Raw genomic sequence first — 24,011 nt, forward strand, 5'->3', positions numbered from 1 at the left:
CTGACACGCGAGTAAAGGATCAGAAGGGATCGAAATATTTTAAATACATAGCCGGTATATGAGTATACTAAATTCCTGCAGGTGATTCTACACATTTATTTTGAAAACCGTGACCATCCGAAAATATCCCGAAATCTGAAGTCCAGATACTTTGAGTATAATTTCTATATACTATTTAAATTTGAATTCAACGCTTTTATTCAAATTTTTGGCGCAACTCGGAGAAATTAAAAATAAAATAAATAAGTAAATACACAGGTTTTCAAATGATTTAGTCGAAATTTTTGAATGCTTAAAAAATTAGACGATTGCCTGCGTGCATCTGATTCACAAATACAATAATAGGCGTATAAAATATATTGTATTTTAAACAATTCGTTGAAAATGATTCATATTTTTCTACATTATAATTTATTAAGACACACGTCTTTAAGATGACGATAGCGTACCGCGGTTGACCACACATATCGCGTGAAATCATACGGAATATTATCTTCGGTTAACTCGATAATGCCTGTTGGTACGACACGATTTTTAATGAAATCGACCAATTTTCAACTTTCGACGTTATCAACGATTGCAGGGTGTGAATATTATGATACAGGTGCTTGTAAATCGGAACCGTTCGCAGCTGACTCACGCGATACCATACCGTACAACATGTTATTATATTATTGGACGTGGTCACGTGGACTTCTATTAAAATCACTTAAGCTACACTCTGTAGCAGTATATTCCGTCATTGGCAGTACTACAGATAAGGAGGGCTCGGGAGGCCAATTCTTCCAATAAAAAAAAATTAGCCTCCCTTCGGTTAATTTAAATTCTTTTAAACACGATATGGGTGTGAACAAGTTACCTACTAATCATTGTGAAAACTTAAAACTTAAAATTATGGCGGTCAACTTCACAGAAATCACATTTTATTCGCGTGAATAATAAAGCTGATAAAAAATAGTTTCACCCCTTCTATAAAATATAAATGTATCAATAACTCCGCTCGCGTTCATCCGTGCGCAGATCATGGCCGTGTCCTCGTCGCCAAACTTTACCGACGATACCCTGCAGTTTCCCACCACAGATTAATTAGCATTATGATGAATATAATATTATTATTATTATATAAATCGACGATCGTTTGAATGTTTAGTAAATCGCTAATTCCACAAGCACGCGCGGTCTGCTCGGATTAAGGTTCGAATAATGCGTAAGTACACCCAGTCTGCACACGCATATGGATCAACACTAGAATCCGCCGGGCGCGGACGATGTACATAATATCACGTACAACCCAGCACTGTGCCGGTGTACACATAATGTGAAATATATTATAATAATATTATACATTGTACCTAATCGTTTGCAGCGCTACGTAGGCGTATACATGTGCATATTATACAGATATTAAATATATTATGTAACCTACGATTCGCGACAAATATAATAATATTATACTGTGCAGATATTGTAAATCGAACTCAAGGACGTCGAGTGTGATTTTTTTGTTTCGGAAGTATTTTGCGTCCAACCAATATTGACATTTGACAATATTTTAAGCCTCGCGACCCATGCATGCATGCGCTCGGATGAGACCATGCGTGAGTTATATCTACCTGAAATATGAATCGGGGACATCGCAATAATGAAAATTTGGAAACGTCAGTTATTACTGTAAAACAAAATAATATTTTTTATAAAAGTGGTTGATTTTAATTATTATCTGTCAAATCAGCTTAGTCTTATAATTCCATAACGCATTTCCAACTACCACTTATGATATTATTTTATTATCTATTAATTTATTATTTTAATTATTGTTCGATTTTAAAACGATTATTTTTCAATTTGAACGTAAATGCATAATATTATAATAATGTCAAACTATCGACCGACTATACTTCCGGTGTAGGTACTAATAGTATCTGGTACTACAACGCTCGTATATACAATATACCTATCTACGCGGAAGACTTCCTCCGTGTACTTGTACATTATTATTTCGTATAACAACCATGTTAGATGGTAGTGATAAATCCTTGTATTTTTACCGTTGAATTTGCTTGTAATTGTTTTCCTAATTCCGGTGTAAAAAAACGCGACAGGATTTTAGTGCGCTGTGGCCTGTAGGTCGATGAGAACGCGCTGAATTTCGGGTTTCTCGTGAATTCCCTCAGGATTTAATTTAATCTAATTAACGTCAATTATATTATATAAACGTCGAACGTCGCTACTTAGAGTAATAATAATAATATAATATAACATAATATGGCTATTAAAATTCTGTTATAAACTAGAATTACGCCGGTACGAGGAGGAGTAGTATTATGGTATAGAAGTACTAAAAATTAATTACGATTAATTCGCGATATTAAATTCCCTCTCGACATGTTTTTTCATTATTTTTTTTAATAATATCGAGTTTACACACAAAATATATGTTATACTCGTTCTACTCGGTATAATGTTATACGCATAATTATTATTGCTTGTAATTATATACACACACCGGGCTCGCACACCGTCCGGTTAAAATGTATTATTTTCCTCCACGGACCGATGGATTTACACGATATTCGGAATCGAAACGATTTATATATAGGTACGCGAGAATAATATAGAAAGACGCGAACTTATAGCTTCAAATTATATACATCGTTATTTACACCGAGTGCATTTAATCGTTTTACCACTACAACACACGCTACTGTTTCAAAATAATTTAGATGTTATGTACATTATTGTGTAATAATATAATAAACATGCATTTTTCGTTAAGTTTTTCGTGGTTTTCGGCAACGTGAGATAATGTATTTGAATACCAATTACTACACACTGCAGTCAGTGATAATATTATACCACCATAATATTATAGTACAATCAAGCCCGGATTAAGGATTAATTGGGCCCCGGGGCACCATACACTTAGTGGGCCCCCTTTTAAATTTAACTTCAAATAAAAAGTACAATATTACTACCTACTAAAATGATTTTAATTTTTTGAAAACTGTTTTGAACGCATTAAAAAATTAATATTTTGGGGATAAAAATGGGCCCTCAACATCAATGGGCCTCTGGACCTTGCCCCTTCTGAACCTCCTCTTAATCCGGGCTTGAGTACAATGGGATAAAAACACGAACAAAAATAAGTAACTATAGGTATTCCAATATTTCGTTTTTTTCGGCATGTGTACAGCATTAGCGCAGACAAACCTAAAATTATATTTTTATTTTTTACATTCGCTCATTATTTGATGTGCATTTGCCTATACAAATATTATATTCACCAACAGTCGTCTGCAGAAAATCAGCATGGCAAATATTTTGTATTTGATTATTTGTTTAATCTTTATTGACCAACGTGTACCATATACCATGATTGGTGATCGACGAGAATACTAACAATAGTTGTATAATATTCTGTCATTTGTATGGATCAATCGTAAAATGTAAATTAATATAATGTCCACAGACGACGGACAGCTACAGGGATATGCTGCTACTCATTATTCAGTGTCGATTTATATTTTAACTAAAACACCATAGTCTATATTATATTATAGCCTGTTATAATGTATAATATAATTATTATGAGTAGTGTTTGAAATTCACACTTTTATAGTATAACGTCTGTGAAATTGTCGGAATGATAATTGGCGCTAATTACCACTGAAACCGCATAATTATAAATAAAAATACGGTAAATGAATCCTCTTTAATTGGACGCATATAAATATATATGTATAACATAACATAAAAATGAACCATTTAGCATTTAATTTCTCATATTTAGATTTAATTTGAGATATTTTTTCACTCTCTTTATTCGTAATCTACCTATTTTGAATATTGAATTAAATAAAATAAATGTGATGCCTGCCACATATACTTTCCCACTATTATTTTCCTTTTTCACTGTATCACAGACCGTGTAGGTAGATCAGTCATTCACCATTATTACAGGTCATAAATCACAGTTATATACTAGATAGTACAGGTGACATTAGAAAATTGTTTGCCGTGTTGGCACCATAACTAAAATACTGCAGCAATGCTGCTCATATAGTTGTAGCCATCTTTGAATGGCTTAGACAACCAAAATGTTTGCAATAATTAATTATCCAATACAAGAATTTGAATATTATTCATAGTCCGATTAAGGTATAGTCTTGATATGATTGGTTCGACTGATTATAACTTATAGAGAACTATTGTCATAGTAATAATATGTACCTAACATAATATTTTTGACAGTATAAGGTGTGCAGTTCTGCAGCCAATCGATGATTTAGTCCAATCGACTAAAAAAATTATGTAATTATAGTTTACATGTCAATATTTCAATAAACAGGTACTTTTCATATGGGTATATATGGTTATTATGTTGATATAAACGAATAGGTAATGTAAATTTCTAAAAAAAAATCACGGGGGAAACATAACCCCGAATACGAATCCAATTCGTCGTTATTACAATATTGTATTTAGACGCTTATTCGCCACGAGGTTACTACACATAAACACGGCCCATTTGGAACACTACTCGTTAAAACGACGTTTTATGTTGCACACGTGTGTCATTCGCGTTGTCATCGGTAACTGCGTTCCCCAGGGAGCTGGGAAACGAATCCATTTTATACACTTTGTATAACATATTTTAAAATAGCCCGCCTCCCGAGTCCTCCCCGACACATTATTATCTTAAGTACTGCGGCGGCGTGTACATCGCCGAGCGGAGTGAAATATTTTTTTTCACCATTTGAAAAACACGAACGCGTCTGAACAGCTGCTGCTGCTGCTGCTGCTGCTGCTGCTGCTGCTGCCGGTGCGATCGTTGCACGCGAAATAAATTTTACTTTGGGTCGCGGCCGACATAGGTCAACTAGGGACACCCTGCGGACTGTGCGAGCAAAGGAACAAAAAAACGCGACGAATTTCACGATTTACCCACCGCCGCAATATTATGTTTATTTATTCAAATTCTAACGGTTCGTAAGATCCAAGTACAATATATATATATAATAGTACAATATTTACAATGATATTAATAATACAAATTATAAACAATAACATTAATAATAATACAAATCCATTAAAAACATAAAAATCTATTAACATAATATTATTAAAAGATTCCAAGGAAGTAAAATTAAATAAATCAAAGTTGGTATCGTTTGCTAATGACATAATTATGTTGATAGGTGAAGATAAAGAATATGTTCTTTGAGAACCTATATAAAAAAATATTAGTAGACCTAGTTCTATGCCGAGGAACGTTGAAACCGAGGAAGTTTAATAGTTCTGGACAATCAGTGTATCCGTTTACAAGTTTAAACAAAAATTTTAAATCTATTTTTTTTCTTCCATCTCATAAACAATCAATGTGAAACAAATTTAATAATGGCTGGTAAGGAGAATGTGGTTCACGGATAATATTACATTTGAAACGATTTTGAACATTATCTAAGCAGTGAATTCGATATTTCATGTAAGTGGACCAAACCACAGAGTTATACTATAATTTTGCCCGGACTAAAGAAGTAAATAATGTTTTTAAATCAATAGGATCAGTGAAGTCTTTTTACAGTTCCTTATAATAACTTCTGATATCATAGAGGACTTACTAGCCATATATAATAGGTGTTGGTTGAACGATAGATTGGAATCGAATATTACACATAGATCATGGACACGTGCTAATGGAGATTTATTTATATGATGGTAAGAATGGAGAAGTGGAACCCGAGACCTAGAAAATGTTATTAATTTACACTTTTCAATGTTTAGTGATAATTTATTAACTGTACACCAGTCCGATGGAATATTCACATCTATTTGTAAAATGGTACATCATAAGATGAATTAACTATTCGGAATAATTTTAAATCGCGTCAGCAAAGAGTGGTTTTCTTGAATTGAGGAAGTTGTTAGCATTTATAAATAATACAAATATTATTATAATATTATCTCATGTCGAAGCCGACATTTCGTTTCGGATCCATACACTCGTCCGATATAAATATATAATATTATAATTTTGAACGTAATCGTATTCATCGTGCGGCATATAATTATAGTTTTGTCTACATAAAAAGACGTCCCGCGCGATTGCCACGCTATAACGACCCACCGCACATCGATACGTATTTATCTAACCATCTTTGCGTGCACACGAGAGGGTTCGTTTACGTCGAAGAAAACTATGGGGCTATGTTTATTTTGGTTTTGTTTTTATTGTTAGACGTCGTCGTGGCGTATACGCCATCATCATTAGCTCGAAAACTGCTGTGACGACCCCGGACCCGCTACTCCGCGTCGCAAGACCTATGTCTGTGGTGTGTATATATATATATTATAATGACATACGATATAATATATTACGGTGTATTATAATTTATTTGCTCGATAAAAATAATATTAAACCCTATACCTATAATAATGTCACATGGTATCATAATATTATTATGTGTACATAAATCGCGGCATACATAATATACAGTATACATGATGTACTATATACATTTATACCACTCTACGATATTATGTAACGACGTTGAAGGGTGCGTTTTACGATTTTATATTTGGATGTACACATTTTGGTTTACGATCGAGCACACGGCGTGTATTATCCAAAGTTTGCGTACTATACTAAGTTTCTATGAACGAAATTATTATCATATAACGATATTATTACTATCATTGAATATACATATTATAATATAATCAATAAGTATAATATATGTATAATCAATATGTTATTAAATCGTTTTCAGGCGGAATAAGGCTACATAAAAACATACAAATTAAAAACGCTGAACGGCATGGATCTCTGACCTACTAAGAGTTATGTTTATTCAGTTGCTATAGAATTTTTATAGTAAATTATAAGAATAGTCTACACTAATGTTTTGTTACATCAGGGGCCGCCATTTGAGTTTTATAACGGGGGTGCCAAAATTTAAGCAGGCCAATTTTTTTGCCAGGCCACTTTTTCAAAAATAGTAAATACAGATATTGTTTATACTGGATACCCCCACCAACAACCGCTGTTACGCGACGTGCATGCAGTGCCGTCAGTCCGCTATGAACTATAATATACAGCCAGTTCCAATTTGGCGACCGTCATGCACGATCGAATGCGAGAGTGGGAGAAATTGGGCTCGGGATGGCCGTCGGCGCATTCTAAATTTTAATCCAGGCCAATAAGACACAGAAAAAAATAGGGGAGCCAAAGTATACCCTGCTCCCCCCCCCCCCCAAATGGCGCCCCTGAGTTACATGCTATGATATAGGTAAGAACAATGTTATGTCTAGTGTCTACCCGGAATAGCGAGTGAAATAGTTCCGCTACCGTTATGATACTTTTATTACCCAAGTAAATATATTATATTATTATAAATTATTTATTTACTGCTATTGTACATAGATATGGTTTTTAAAAATATTTTATGAGCATTTTCTCTTTATTTTCAACAGTTATGAATTCTTACGCCAATGCATCGAACTTGATTGGCTTTAATATTTCGAAATGGTTTTTAGTTTTAATTTATATTAATAAATAATTGGTATAGTTGACTGTTAATGCTAGCTATTATGTTAACTCCTTTGATGTATAAATATTTAATGAACACCAACTGGGATTTATAGATATATTAGTATTAAATATGTTTCAGCCCTCGCTTTGAATATTATATATTATTTTCATTTTTGGAACTCTGTAGTAGTTAATATTGTTAATAGCCTACAATTCGTTATCTTTGTTAATAATATACCAATAGTCGTAAGAAAAATATTTAAAATTTTTGAATATTAATAAATTGAAGATAAAAACAAAAAATACGAGTATCTCTTATAGTAAATATTCAATAAAGATAAAAAATATATATTGAATAATTTACTGAAATAATTCACGAATGACTTACCTCTGAAATAATACTGTACAAATGTAGTTCCTGCGTTTAAAATAACACAATGTTGTTTTTAGTTAAACACGCATTGGCCACGATTTAAATGACATTTTTCAAACACCCAACCACCACGACAAATAATTACAGTATAATATACTTATAATAATTCTTTTCGACTTGTCAAATAAAAATTATACTTACGGGCTTATGGTCTTATTTTACATACAACGGTTCGTCGTAATACGACTTGCGTGTTTGATCGCATGACATTTACGTTTGGGACTCGGCCAAACCGTGGTACATCATGATCTACCCGATCGTCTATATAGGCATCGACCGATCAATACTGAATTTGCATTATGTTCCAATGCTTTGTCTGTGAATTTGATAGGATTAACCAGTGGATACGAAAACTCACATATTTTCATGCACTACTCATAACAGAAAATTAACTCGCGTGACGTGTTTGACCACCCATAGATGGGTAATATCAATGTATTAATATTTAATAAACTAGGTAACACATTTCTTTGAGATGACTTCCGAGCGTTCTGGAGACCCCGTGCAAAAGTTTAACGCCATCGGAGTGATGCGCTTCTGTGATTATGTAAAGTATATATAGTATATATAACAAAGTAATTGTTTGAAATATAATTTGACATCGACGGTCGACCAATCAATATATTAATAATATACCTACGTTCTAAAAAGTAGGTACGGAGTACGGACGGCACATTATATTTTATGCTTGATCAATGTACATTATTATTATTATTTCTGCATCGCAGATATTATAATACTTATTAGTGTAAGTACTTGAGTATTAATTTCTCATTGTCAAAACTTATTTAGGTATATTTTCATTTTACCCAATCAATACTATATAAATATCGCATTGTGCGCAATTGAATATGATCCTTTAGGTACATTGCTGTACTTATCTTCTATATTTTCTCAAACAAATTTACTTTACAATAATTCAACACGACATCAAAAGAACTCACTTACTCACCACTCACGTTATCGTGGCAATAATAACGATGGTAGTTTTATTGATGGAACAAAATATTTAATATTATTTTCCCCAGTATATTAAACATTTTGCATTAAAACGTACTTTATAAACGTTTAGAAATTATAACAATAGCGGTGAGCGTTTTTTGTATAATTTTATTTTTTAAGGTCATGTTTTTTTAAGTTTTTCTTCACTAAGAAGACTTTTTATCGATGAACTATATTATATACAGATACATTTTTATTGAAAAAGTTGTTACATTTCCTTCTTCCACATAACCACACGCTTGTAACTGATATAGTAATATATAGTGCATAGTTTATTTTATATTATATATATATTTTTGAAAACAACACTCGCCGTTTTATACTACAAAAGACATTTTCAACAATAGAAGATCACTATAAAAATCAAAACGTCTTTTTTAACACCTCACAAGTTACAATAGTCTCATGTTTTTGACGATTTTGTAACTTCGAACAATCTCTACACTTGTTTGTCTCCACTTAAAACTGTAGCATTTCCATTGAAGTGATTAATTCCAATTGAAATCCAAACGTTTCTATCTAAATCATTCTCTGTGAAACAAAAACGTTATAATAATCGTCAGTAGAAGAAAACCTTGATGGATTCTAACTTGTTACAAAAGACAAAATTACCGATAGCCATATCCGTCGTCTAAAACTTGATGAATGAACTTGCGACTAATATATTAATGGTTAAAACCTATTTATACCGTTGGTATGTCATAATTATTTAGCTCTTGTGATTTTTACTATCTCAAACAAAGCCGTAAACTTCTATACATTACATAGGTAATGTGTTTATATTGTACAAAATAAACTCTGCAGTAATAGTTTTCAAATAAATATAAATAAATACTGCAAGAGTACATGGAACACTCTTGTTGTACATATATATAGACCAGCGAAGATAAATTAAAAGAATAACACACTATGTTAAACCCTGGAAAAAATGCATAAATCGAAATCGAAAATATGAGGTGGTATTCAGCCGATTAGGAATTCGTCACTTTAAATATTCTCTCTTCTTCGTCCCAACATGCAATACAAATAACTACGGCAAACACCGTTTACTGTCCAAATTTTACCGCAGCCTGAAATGAACTTAACATCATGGACAGCTAAACAAAGCAATTGGTCCATTATCAGCTGATACTAAAAACATGATTTCCTATCTTAATAAAATCGAAATGTATAACTTATATAACAATGCAAATATTTAAGTTAAGCAATAACCATTATAGTCGAGGCTATACAAACAATATGAAAAAAAAACTTTGCAGCCGTGTAGATAGAAAGTTTAAAATTGAAAAATCTGTGTTAAATAAGAGCTCGAAATTTCGGTAACAATATGATTTGTTGTACTTGTAAAAAAAATAAAGCAAAAAAGTTTGGTGTGTTCAACCGGAATTATTCCCATCCGACAGTCGTAGTTTCTGTGTATAATAATACATATTATAATACATTATCGTGTGTATAATAAAATGCACCTATACATGCAAGTCGCGAACGTCGTTACGTGTTATTGTGACATGTTTTTATTTCATTTTTGACGGGTTTTGTGGCTATTAACACGTCCCGTATACGATTTCGGTCGCACGAAAACATTCAATTTTAAACACAAAACGGGAAGATTAATAAAAAATAAGATAAAATAATAGCGCTATAACAATATAATATGTACGTACACGACGGCGCACACACATAAATAACGAAACGATTTAAACGTTGTTTATGCGTGTCTTGGGAGACGAACGTCTGGGAGGACGTGTTAATTCGTTTGCGCGAGGAGTCTATATGGATTTTACGATTTCCGTTGTCCTTGTAAAAGGAAAAAAAAAACGGGCACCAAAGACTATATTTTAACTCGGGAATGTCTGCTTCAAGACGGTGCTTGTCGGGTTCGCACGTTTTTCGAATACGACCAATACACATTATACCGTCGTGTTTTACTGTCATCGCGGGCATACGCATATACACATGTAGGATATTGTATAATATTATATCGAAATGTCTCGGCCACGTCGATTTGTTTAGGAGTTATAATATGGTTTGACACAATTTACACGCCTGCAGTTACGACAGGGTTCGTTTGCGGCTCGATGACCGATAGACGCGTGTATACCGTTACATGCAACGTAATACCTACTCCCTTAGAGGTTAGAGGCATACCTACAGCAGCAGGGATGATATCATTGGACATTCGTTGTTTCGAAGAGTACCTAATTGACTTTTTAAGAAAATTTAAATTATATACGGCGCGAATCACCAGGCACGCCCCGTTTTGTATTTCTTTTATGCTTAATTTATTCAAATTATGATTTTTTGAATTTCTAAATATATGCACGTTTTTCGAATACGACCTATACATATTATATCGTCGTGTTTTACTGTCATACGCATATACATTTTATATAATATTATATCGAAATGTCTCGGTCACGTCGATTTGCTTAGGAGTTATATGGTTTGACACACTTTACACGCGTACAGTTACAACAGGGCCGCGCAGGGTCTTTTGCGACTAATCGACCGATAGACGATAGCGTGTACCGTTACATGCAATGTAATACCTATAACTCCCTTAAAGGCCTACCTACTGCAGCCTAGGGATGATGTCATTGGCCATTCGTTATTTCGAAGAGTATCTAATTGCGAATTTTTAAGAAAATTTAAATTATATACGGCGCGAATCGCCAGCACGCCTCGTTTTGTACTTCTTTTATAATTAATTTATTCAAATTATGATTTTTGGAATTTCTAAATGACTAAATAATATATTTACACACGCCGTGAGTCCATACATTTTCTTATTTTTTAATTACTCTCTTTATATACTTTTAAGTACATTACTACAAACTTCTGTTTTTCAAATGAGAAGCTACATTTTCCATCTTTGCGTTTGTAACTTAATATAAGTGCCACGCTATTGACCATTTTGATTTTTAACTCTCAACGACGACCTTACCGGGTGAAAGTTATAAGGGTAAGGGTAACAGGAAAATTGCACGAACCTTCATAATTGATTGATTGATAAGAGCGTGCTGCATATCAATATATGTTTTAATTTTGGTGTATGTACACGTTCTTCTGAGATTGAGAAGGATAACAATATTCATAATAGGTACATTACATGTTGTAACAATGTATATTGTACCTAATATTGTACGTAATTACACCGCGATCGAGTACCGCTAATAACTTTCGTCTCCAAATAAATCAGCTCGTTCACTCGTTCAGCGTAATATTTTTATATTTTTATATACGCTTTAGCTGAGTATGTTGTGCATTTATCACACGGTATTATATTATATTACAGTACAATAATATAAATGTATAGTTCGGTTGACATTTTTGCCGTCGTCGATTAACTTCGCTGTATACATTACTATTATGTGTGTATCTATACATAATCGTGCACGATGCAATATGGGACATATCCCGCGCGTTTATGTATAATAATAGTAACAATATACATACCATACTTTCCCCTTTTCCGCCATTTCCACTCCCCTGCGTTGTATATTGTACACGCGAAAAGCGTAAGTACGCGCATGCAATCGGATATATTATGGCCCGTCATATGCGAACATACTATATACATATACATGTATGAACATTTGTACATATATACTTATTCTTTATATTCAATTTTTTTTCAAACGTATACGGTGAAAATCGTTTTCCTTCGCACTGCGCCGCGGTTCTGTATCAGGCACGCAAGCCAAAACAATATTTTTTTCCGATTTATTCGGCGAACGCGAGTCGGATGTAAAGTTTTTTCTCGACCGTATATATTTTACAAGCGCGCAAACACCAATGAAAGCTATAAACTGTCAAAACTTTAAAATAAAAAACAGCGTTTTTTTTTCTTATCGCCTACAACAACTATATAGTACAATATACTTTAAAACATATTTATTAAAAAGTTTAATAATAATATACGTATTATATAATATATTACAATATAACACCACAGTTGTTTAGATATTACGCGGACCGTAAATTGGACTTTGCAATCTGTTAACCTGCAATGTTTGATAAGTATAAAATACAATAATATATTTAAAGGCACCTATATACTCGCGTTACACATATTATACGGAGGTATCGTATACGCGTTATATACATATTATATTTAATCAGGCCATGTTTTCCCGTTTTTCCGTGTCAGCCATGGTATATATACTGCAGCCTGCAGGCCTCTTTCATATGTTTTGAGGTAAAAGTGTTTTGGTTTTAAATATGTTTTAATAATATTATGTTCTAAGAAATTTTTGTTTTTAAATTTTGATTGCATTTTATTATGATATTAAATATTAATGTTAAATAATAATCTACGTTTAGTTTCAATCTAACTCATTCGTAATATAATTAATATTCACTTCTTTTACGAACCCTCGGGAACATATTATTACGAAATACAAGCTACAGAAAGTTTACGTTTTTACGTGTTTATATGGGTCAACAGAGTATAATACTCCACACGAGTGCAAGTACTGATCATTTTATCGCATAGCACATAATATAATATGTTATGAGTTTACTGCTGTTTTGTATTCCTCGCAAAACCTCTATTTATAATATCGTTACCCCAAAGAATCGCCATCAGTCACCGCTACATAGGAACTATAATATTATGTATATAAACGCGGTACAGTGCCGGTTATGAACTAAATTTATGTCCCCTCGAAAAAAATTAATGTTTATTTATATATTATAATTTATAAGTTCCTGCAGGCGAGAAGAATTATGAACCATATACCACAGTATATATACCGAGCTTGGAGTGTATCTATTTTCCTTGTTAAGACTTTTGTCACAAAATTCTAAAGCTTTAATTATAGGGCTAGGATATAAAATATTTTTATATTATAAACTATAATAGTTGAAAACATACCTACCTAAGTGGTTTACAATTTATACAAATGTTTTTCACCACTAAAAGGATTATTTATATTTTAAATTTAATTTTGCATTTATTTTGGCGCTTTCTTTCACTGCTCATAAGTGCATATTTGGCTAGTTTTCAGATATAAATGAATATTTTATACACATTTTTGATATAAATACTTATCTATCTAATAAACAAAAAAGTTTCGACAAATAATTACAATGGCGACCATACCATAAAGAAATATTGTTATGACTTATAAGTATTGCAAAATAAATAAAACATAGATATTATTATATTTTTCCAACAAAATGTTTATATGGTCAATATCATATTATGATACCAATACGTTGCATTTTAACTATGTAAAAGTCGTGGTGGAATCAGGATTGAGTGTAAATTTGTAGAAAAATCAATTATAAAATATTGTACCTATATTTAATGAAGGATTACAGTAATGTGTGTATTATATATTTTTTAAATGTTTTTCAATAATTTTTAATTCAAATTTGTATATTAGATTTATAAGCTCTAAGCTCCCAAAAAACAGGAGGTTGGTGAGCAAAGCGGACTGGGGACGAAGGCCACAAGGGCAGAGCCCCTCAGTGAATTTATAAAATAATGAAATTCAAAATAAATAAATAAAATTAATTAAGAACTATTATTAGTTGAAAAGTAACTATTAAATATTCTAATAATTGTCAATAATTAATCCACATTCCACACATATCTAATTTATACTATATTAATTTATATGAATGTAAATAAAGTACATATTATTTAATTGTTTTTTATAAATAAATCAGACGTACAAATCGAGACATATTTTTCAGTCTAAAATTAATGTTTATAAGTTATAACTAAGTATATAAGTAGTATACATAATATTATATAGTGTAACATTCATTATATATTTGTATATATTTGATAAACTAAACAGTAATCACACATTATAGGATTATAATTATTTTGACCAATACAAAAAATATAAAATTATTATTTATTATTAAAATGACACACGGCAATTAGTTCGACAGGAGCGAACTCACTTATGTACACTTATTTACAGCCACTTCCCTATATGGTACAGTACTATTTTAAATATAATAATTATTATAGATCCATAAACCATTTACCAAGTGTGTCTTATTATTTATAAAATACCTCATAGTTCATACACAGTGCTCTAACCCCCAGCTACGGAGAACTTATCCATAAGGAATAGAAAACCTTCTCTGGATAACCAATATCGTAACAAGGTTCCCCCGACTACGTTTCAATATTTTAAAATACGTTTAAGCGTTTAAATTAAAATAAAAATTAATGCATGTTTTGAGACCATGATATTTGGTAACTTTTATGTAAAAATAGTGTACATTATAATATAATTTATAGGTTTTTAAGGGAACAAAGTCCCTGGCGCTTTAGTTAGGTAAATACGAGCGGCGGTCGATTATAGAATAATAATATTATCATCTCGATAATAATTCCGAATTCGTACGATATAGCCATCGTATTCGCTGTAACTATTGTACAATATAAACTTTCGACTTTTAACAAGAAGTGTATGTTGTCGTAATAATATGACGGAACCTTGTTTATACGCATTACGCGCGTGCCCGCCACAAAAACCGTCGACGCGACCAAAACGTATGAATTGAATTGCATCGTAAACTATTTTTGACCGACCGCGCACTATTTACACACATTATAGCGTTCCGGACGATTAAAATAATATGTTTGCAAAACTCACGTCATGTGCGCATTTAAGACGAATAACATACACACACGACGAATAATACATATGATGCATAAATGTTATGACACGAAACGGCCGTGCTAAGACTCCCGGATTAAGCGTTTGACGTTTTTTTACTGCGGGGACTTTTAAATCTCCGGCGACGTCGTTTCGTCGGCAATTTAATCGTAGTAGATTTATTATAATATCATAATAAATTATTATATTTAATAATATTTATTACTTACTACATCTTACACACGTGATGCATACGCCGCTTGCTCGTGACAATAACGACGGTGGGAATCGAATCCATTCCGAAGTCGTGTGAGGTACCTACCCTTATTATAATACCATATTATATTATGCGTAGGTATAATATATTAATATGACTGTATGAGGCATGAGCATATTACTCCTACTACTACTACTACTACTACTACTGATGATAATAATAATATGTAGTACCATTGAATTTAAAATATTTTAAAATCAATATAGGTAGTACCTACAAATTATACGATTTAAAAGGTTATCGACGCCGACACGTCACATCCGACGGGGTACATTATCACAACAGTATAATGTTATGGTAAATGACGAATTTTGTTCGATTAGCTGATAAACGAGCGGGCGTGTGCTTAGGGATTGTTTGACATCACAAGCGTGTATTATAAATTATAATATTAATATATTATAAATTATAATACGTATATAATAATAACATAGTATAATATAAGTCTGAAATGTCGCTCGGAAAGCGGTTGGCGTGCATACGATATTAAAAAATAAACACGACGACGTAATATTATATTATACATAACACGTGTACACGTGTGTGTGCTGATGCTAAGCTCATACTCTCTTTTTAGATAGAGGGGAACGTCATAATATTGTATGTGAGTGTGTACATTTCAGTTTCTTATCTCTGTTTTTGGGGGAGTTTCACCCCAAAAGCGTCGTGCCCGCCGCCTTTTACTATAACAACAAACGTGTCCGGTTTATTATTGCGCATACACAATATCATTATACCTATATTATGCATGATAGCATCGTGTACGGATACCTTTTATTTACCAAAACATCGGACGTAGAGTTGACGCACGCAGTAGTTTATAATATTATACCCGTGGCCGCCGACGACGTATGTATATATCGACGCACATTTTTCATGTTTACTCCGTTCGCTAAATTTACCTGTCAAAACTATATATTGTACTATTTACCAAACTACACACACATGCACGTTACACGTATTGTATATATAAATAATATTATGCACACTCACTATAGTATTATTATTATCGTATAATACTATATAATAATGTATACAGACTCACAATTCGTATGGAGATCAGAAAAGCACCGATGGCAGTGTTATATTATTTATATTAAACTAAACTTGTGTTGCATTATTATTGTTGTCGTATTCCTCCGTGTGCGCGTGTTATGATGATAATAGTAATATTATTGTGCCCCACGCGCGTACGAAAACACTATTGAAATCACCCGTATCATATATAATATCATAATGCATATTATATATTATTTATATGCAACATTATAATATAGAGTATATGCATATATGATCATTATGCATTTGTATTATACTACTTATATAGCGATGTTGTGTACCCATTCACCACTCCTTTGTCGAACGCCCCCATACGATGACTGTAAATCTGTTTAATTCGACTGCCGAGTGAACCTAGTTGTTAAGAAAAACATTTCACAGCAACAAAACGCGAGCGTGTGTTTGAAAAGAAAAAGAAATATTAATATTGTGTGTGCGCAGTAGGTACGCGCGACGACCCACGTCACAACGAATCGTTTGCAAACGTCTGTTGTTTACTCTAAAATGTCTGAATGTCTCTCTTTACGACCATAATATTATTAAAAATTATCGATACCAATTATTACCAAATCACAATAATTTTAATATGATACTTCGACAGCCGATAGTCCGGATGAATCCAGACCAAGTGTCATCCGAATTACTAGAAGTGTTTTCGAGGGTTCTCGAATTAACATTACATTATGTTACACATCACACCACATTTATGTGGCAGTTATATGATTAAAAAGTTCAAACAGGGAGTAAGTTGTCGTAATTGAATTATTTATTTGTAAAGAAATCAGTAATTATTTTTTGAGTAGTGGTCTCAACTTTAATTAAAAACAATTTAAAAAGTGTTTGAAGAATAGACACGGTCCAATAATACAGGTCGAATAGAGACCACTGTATTGTCTATCGTAATATAATAATGCATGGTATAAAATATTTATTATAATACACACATTTTGTACAAGTCATTCTGCAATAGTATGTACGGAGTGTTTGCCGTTTGGACATCGCGTTCACCGGACTGTCCAGTTTTTACTGTGTATGTTATACGAAATTAAATTCGTAGAATGCATTTCGGAAATTTAGCCAAACCTAATCTGAGCGATGTGTGGCTTAGAGAGGAAACGCGTGGAAAATGAAAATCATGCGAAGGGCAAAATATTATAATTTCATGTGAAAATAATAATCATTGCGCCAGACCGTTCGGCGGTGGCTTCTCCGAAAACCATCTCGAAACACGACATTTTATTATAATAAATTGTACGAGTGATAATTAATATAATTATATGGTATAATAAAATATACTTACTATCGTCAGTCGTCCGGCGTACAGCACGTCGACCGTTTTCCGCATCGCATTATATAATATCTTATTTTCTCCGTATTAATTTCGTTTCATCTCCTCGGCATGACATTATAATAATATTATTATACGTAGGTACATAATATCTGTGCAATCTTGACACGCGGACGAGCCACCGCGTTACTATAAATTATTATAACGCATACGTAATAATATAATAATAGTAATAATATATTATGCAGACTGCGCGCGCTGTTGCAGTCCTGGCGGCGGCGCGCGAGACGGTTTTTATTTATACTATAAAATAATAATAATATCATACGCGTACTATGTTTTTCACCGTCGTTTTTATTTTTTTTTTTTTTTGCCCCGTCTTCGGTAATAAGCTAATAGACGGCTAACGTCGTTGTCGTCAGACGGTTTATTGATGATGGGTTAGGAGAACTGAATATTATTATTATTATTTGCTCGTGTGTGGGCTCGTGTCGTCGATCTGGCGTTGTACGACGACGACTACTACATCGACGACGACGTTTATAGAAACGAGCAATCACCGCTGTAGTGTATACACACATAATACAAAATATGTAGTATAGTGCAGCAGTACTCTATACAGTAGTAGTTGCTGCAGCTGTCGATGCGCCGCGACAAATGCAGATGAACGTCTCGGCTCGCTCTTATATATAATAATAATAATATGCCTATCGTATGGCGCGCTGAGACTCGGTGCAGACACGTCTCGAAGACCATAGACAGTGTGTAACCGTGCAACTGCGCCAGGACCATAGAAAATATATGCCAGACCAGGACCTTCTCCTCCGGGGGTAAACAAATTATCGCGCCGAACGCGGTAGCAGTAAACCGTCACAGACGCACGCGCATGCGCATCCTCCCCGCGTCTAAATCCGTACGAGACGCGTGCAGCGTTTTGCCGGTCTGTGTATAATAATATTATTATATAAATTATATAATGTAATTATTGTGCAGTGTCGTATGACGCGAACTCGTCGAGCTATTTATAAGGTTCACGTGTGCGACGCGTCGCCCCCGCGGCTGCAGAGACGACGACTTTTTGCGATCCAATGTATCTACAAGGACCGGAAAGGCCGTCGCGAGCTAGTCATCGCGTGTTACAAATCAAATCCGTGGCATGCCACGATTTTTCTAGAAAACAGCGCTCGACTATGTCATCGTACATAATTAAGTTATAGTTTATAATGACGTTTCTCGCGTTTTTCCTTCCCCTCACGCTCTTCGACTATCTCTAATTGCCGCTACAGTCCGACTGTGTGTTATAATATTATACACAATATAATGTAATATTATTGTGCAGTGTCATACGACGTGAACGGTATAGCCGTCGAGCTATTTATAAGGATCACGTGTGCGACACGTCGCCCCCGCGGCTGCAGAGACGACGACTTTTTGCGATCCAATGTATCTACAAGGACCGGAAAGGCCGCGTCGCAACAATCAGCTTTCGCGATGACACGATGCTTTTTTTTCGACCGCAGTGCGAATGAAAAATAAGTTTTGTAATTTATTTGATATTTGTATATTCATACGATCGAAATTTATGCAATATAAAATATATGATAATATGTATATTAATAATAAAATGTACACATTTCATATATGGAGTACAATATTGGAGAAGACGTCGTCAAAGGCGCTAGCCGTAGCGAGTTACAAATTAAATCCGTGACATCCCAAGATTTTTCTAGAAAACAGCGCTCGACTATGTCATCGTACATAATTAATTTATAGCTTATAATGACGTTTCTCGCGTTTTTCCTTCCCCTCACGCTCTTCCACTATCTCTCATTCACTCTCTCGCCACTTCCTCTATATTTTGTGGCAACCGTATTTTGAAAATACTCTGCGGCATTAGTACCGTCGTTAATAGCATTACATCGCCGACGTCGTAAGGTCGCACGCGTTCGCGGGGCGGTATGTATTTTCTTTGAGCTTGAGTTGTTCCAATTTTCTCATTCGTCATTAAGATAAGTTTTTTTTCTTTTGTTATTGATCGCGTTCAATAAATTTCCTCGTGCGCGGAAATTAGTTATCGATTTGAATAAAGTCAAAAGCCGTAGTAGATTCTTAATGAAAACTCAAAGAAACGCGAATTCGTTTTCTCGGAAACGGTTCAAAGTGCTATGTGTAATTGTAATATTTATGAGTTGTACCGAAACGCGGATAAGCTTCACATAAATAAAGTTTGGCTCGCTGCAAGCTCGGTTTTCTTGACGTTTGCAATTTATTTACTCGTAGCGATCGGAAATGGAGTTCGTCAAAATTCCGTTAAAAATATCCCTCTATTTAGTAGGTACCGTCGTGAGCTGTATAGTCGTGTAAATTATAAAACATGCTCGTAATAAGACTTAAAAAGAAACTAGGACGTATTAATATTGCAGCTTTTTCCTTCCAAAAATTGGTTCTACATACATAAAATCTGCTTAGTTGAAAAAAACTGCTCCTCAATATATCTACATATAATATAATAACATTATATAATATATTATTACGCTATAAGTACGCCATAATAATATTAAGGAGTTATTTTCGATCTGAACTTTCTTTATCAGTAGGTACATGAAAAACGTCATGATTTCATAATAATATCTCTTTCGCACGCCTGCACATAATATTATATACGCTCAGGGTCGGAAGGAAGTCAGGTAGCGCGTCCGTGACGTGCCGTCATCGTAATGACAGTCGACAGTCGGCATTTTTTTTTTTTGACAAAAGTATACCAGCTATTTGTTTGATTTAAACATTAAAACTAACTTGGAATGGAAAAGAAATATTTTATACAGTCGTCACTCGTCACACTGCTATTCAACCGACATCATATTTTGAATTCGTTATAAATACTTCGAGTTCTGACTTAAGGAGACGTAACACAGGCAAATGTCGTCTCCGTACAATCACAAGGGCGTAACATATTATAGCAAATGTACGCTCAGCAATCAGCAGATCGCGTTTAGCTTCGTTAATCGACTTATTATGAAAGTCGATGGTAAGAAAATTAGGTATCTGTGTTTGTGTGTGGGTTTTTTACGATACTTTAATTTTTTGGCGAGTTTTGCGAATATAATATACCGTAAATGAAAAATGATCATACCTCACGTAAAAACTGAATTATATAATTTATTTTATATTAACACTATTGAAAATTATTTTAACGCTATAATGGCAGTCATACTATCAATAAATTATTCGTGAGCCATAATCATAATATTATAAATACAATTATTATTATTGTTTTTGTTTACTGTGGGATAATCAAATATGATTTAAAGACGCATTATTAAGTCGGTTATACTTCAAAAAAGAGCAGTTTGGGTGGTTCATTGGGTTCAATGTGAAGTTCAATGTTTTAACTCTAAAATTATACGTTAACGAGGGCTAATGTCAATAGTGTTATATTTGAATACTATATTTCTCTAGCATGGGAAATACTCGAAATACCTATCATCAAGATGTAATATTATGTGAATTAATACAACTAAAATGTTAAATCATAATAGATAGTAATATACTATTATACGTTGCCCCCGCGAACTCTTCAAACTGCGTAGCGTTTGTGATGGTATCATAGAGCCCAATATTATAATTATAATATACATAATTATCATTGTTATTATCAACTTCAGTGCGTGATTTGTATTATAATATAATTATCAATATTGTTATCAACATCAGTGCGCAATTTGTATTATAATATTAATAATGTCCGTCACGCTGTCATGTCACTCTATTGAGCAGAAGACGGGCCATCGGTATATTAAATTTGTCGCCACCGCTACACACAAACACACCCTATCGATAGTAATTAATTTTAATATTTGTAAATGTTCCGTCTGTTTCACGTTGATATTAATTATTATTCCCGTCGTCCGATCCAAGTCCAACAGTGTCTGTATAATTTATGCGATAAATAAATATAATATTATACAATACCTACTACTGCACGTTATACTACCGCAATACTCGTGCATACCGCAGTGGTTCTAATTAACCAATAATACGTATTCCCCATCTGTGTTTATATAGTAAAATATGTTATTATTTATTATATCATTAGTAGTTAGGCTTAAATAGGTGAACAATTTACTATTATGTTCATTATAATACTAGAGCAAGTGTGTGCATTGTATACTATTATTGATCTACAACGAGTGCACTTATCAGTTCTCTATACGTAATACGTATATTATAATATTTGTAGTGTCCGTACTCTGTGTTTTGTGAAGAATTTATTCGGTTTTTAAGCACCAAATATCTTTTGGGTTAAAAAACTACGCCAGCCCGTCTTTGTTGGTGAGTTACCAGGTGTACAATTTAATATTTTTACTATTTTTACCAAATATGGTGGGTCGGGTTCACTATTAATGTTGAGCCATAAGGGCTGTAGGGCTCTTGTGGTTTAATCTCAGACGCATACCACGTTATTGTTCTAATTGAAAACATAATAAAACGTATTATATTATGCACAAGCCTAGCTAATTGAAGGCTACTCACACCAAATACATACGATGCGTACGATGTGTACACATACGCAAACAGATCACTCGGTCGGTGTCGGTCGCGGTGAAGTGCGTGAAGTCTTATAAGTTATTACTGGGTAATTCACTACCGTCGTGGTTTTCGCGCGGTGTTATCCGGTGAGCCACCGCCGATTGATAACCGAACAATAACACGTTCGCTTCGTTAATAGTTATTGATGACTCACAGTTTACAGCTCGAGATCCGTCAGCCTGGAATCGCGATTTTAGAAAGTTGAATTCCAATTTTTTTGGAAATTAGCAGATATAGGTAGATACATCGATCGTCTAAATTAGCGACGCAATTTATAGCGAAAAATTCGTATACCATACAATAAACCCGGGACATATTTTTAACACAATGACTAAGTGTTTCCACCATCGTACCTGCCGCACGCGGTGCAGTTCTAATATCATTTCATCAACGTCCGTCGCGCGTAGGTATGCAGTTTAATATTGTAACATACATTTGTATAATTGACTATAATATTATTATAATAATATACTTTTTACATACCTAAATGTGCGTTACCGGCATTCCTTCGTCGTCGTCGGGGTTGTGCTCTCTCTCTCTCTCTCTGTCGTCGTCGTGGTCTCAATTCGCGACGAACGTTATTGTCTTCCAATGATTTATATTACACCCTCGTGTGTCGTATTGTCGACGACGACCTCAATGTGTCCGTGCCTTTGCTGCAGTGGTGAGCAATGAGCATTTTCAACTGTCATCAGATGTTATTTCGTCACCGTTGGTCGCGTGTGTGCGACATAATATTATGCATAACGTAATAATATAGACACACCATTTTAGTGAAACTGATATAATCGATTATCAAATTAATTAAAAATAAACACCCCACATTGTTCTACTATAATTACATAAATTACAAATTATAAATTATAATAATTTATTAATAACTATTAATCTAAGAATGTAAACTATATAATATATATTATAAATTATAATAATTGTTTTTGAATATCAATATAAAATTAATATAATACATACAATTTATATGTATTATAATATGATATAAAACTTTAAGCACGCCGCTTTTATGAGCACACTGCAATTATAAAAATTACCAAATTGGTAATAACCTGCAGGCTATCAAAAACTATCCATATAGATGACCTGTTAACTTAATTTAACAAGTGTTTATTAAATACTTCAATTACCTAACGATTAAATTCGTATTTTTAATAATTAATAAAGGTACCAATAGTAATATTATATTGATT

General features: G+C 33.4%; 1 protein-coding gene across 1 annotated transcript in view; it reads right to left on the reverse strand.

The window, feature by feature from the left end:
• The window catches only part of LOC132950545 (prestin-like), a 107,084-nt gene extending 83,622 nt beyond the window's left edge, over positions 1–23,462 (reverse strand). Inside the window, exon 1 of the mRNA XM_061022055.1 lies at positions 23,290–23,462. The gene's annotated coding sequence lies outside the window, so the exon portion shown is untranslated. The remainder of the gene's footprint in view (positions 1–23,289) is intronic.
• Between the last annotated feature and the right edge of the window lie 549 nt (positions 23,463–24,011).

This window comes from Metopolophium dirhodum, chromosome 8 (assembly GCF_019925205.1).
Source record: "Metopolophium dirhodum isolate CAU chromosome 8, ASM1992520v1, whole genome shotgun sequence".
Taxonomy (NCBI): domain Eukaryota; kingdom Metazoa; phylum Arthropoda; class Insecta; order Hemiptera; family Aphididae; genus Metopolophium; species Metopolophium dirhodum.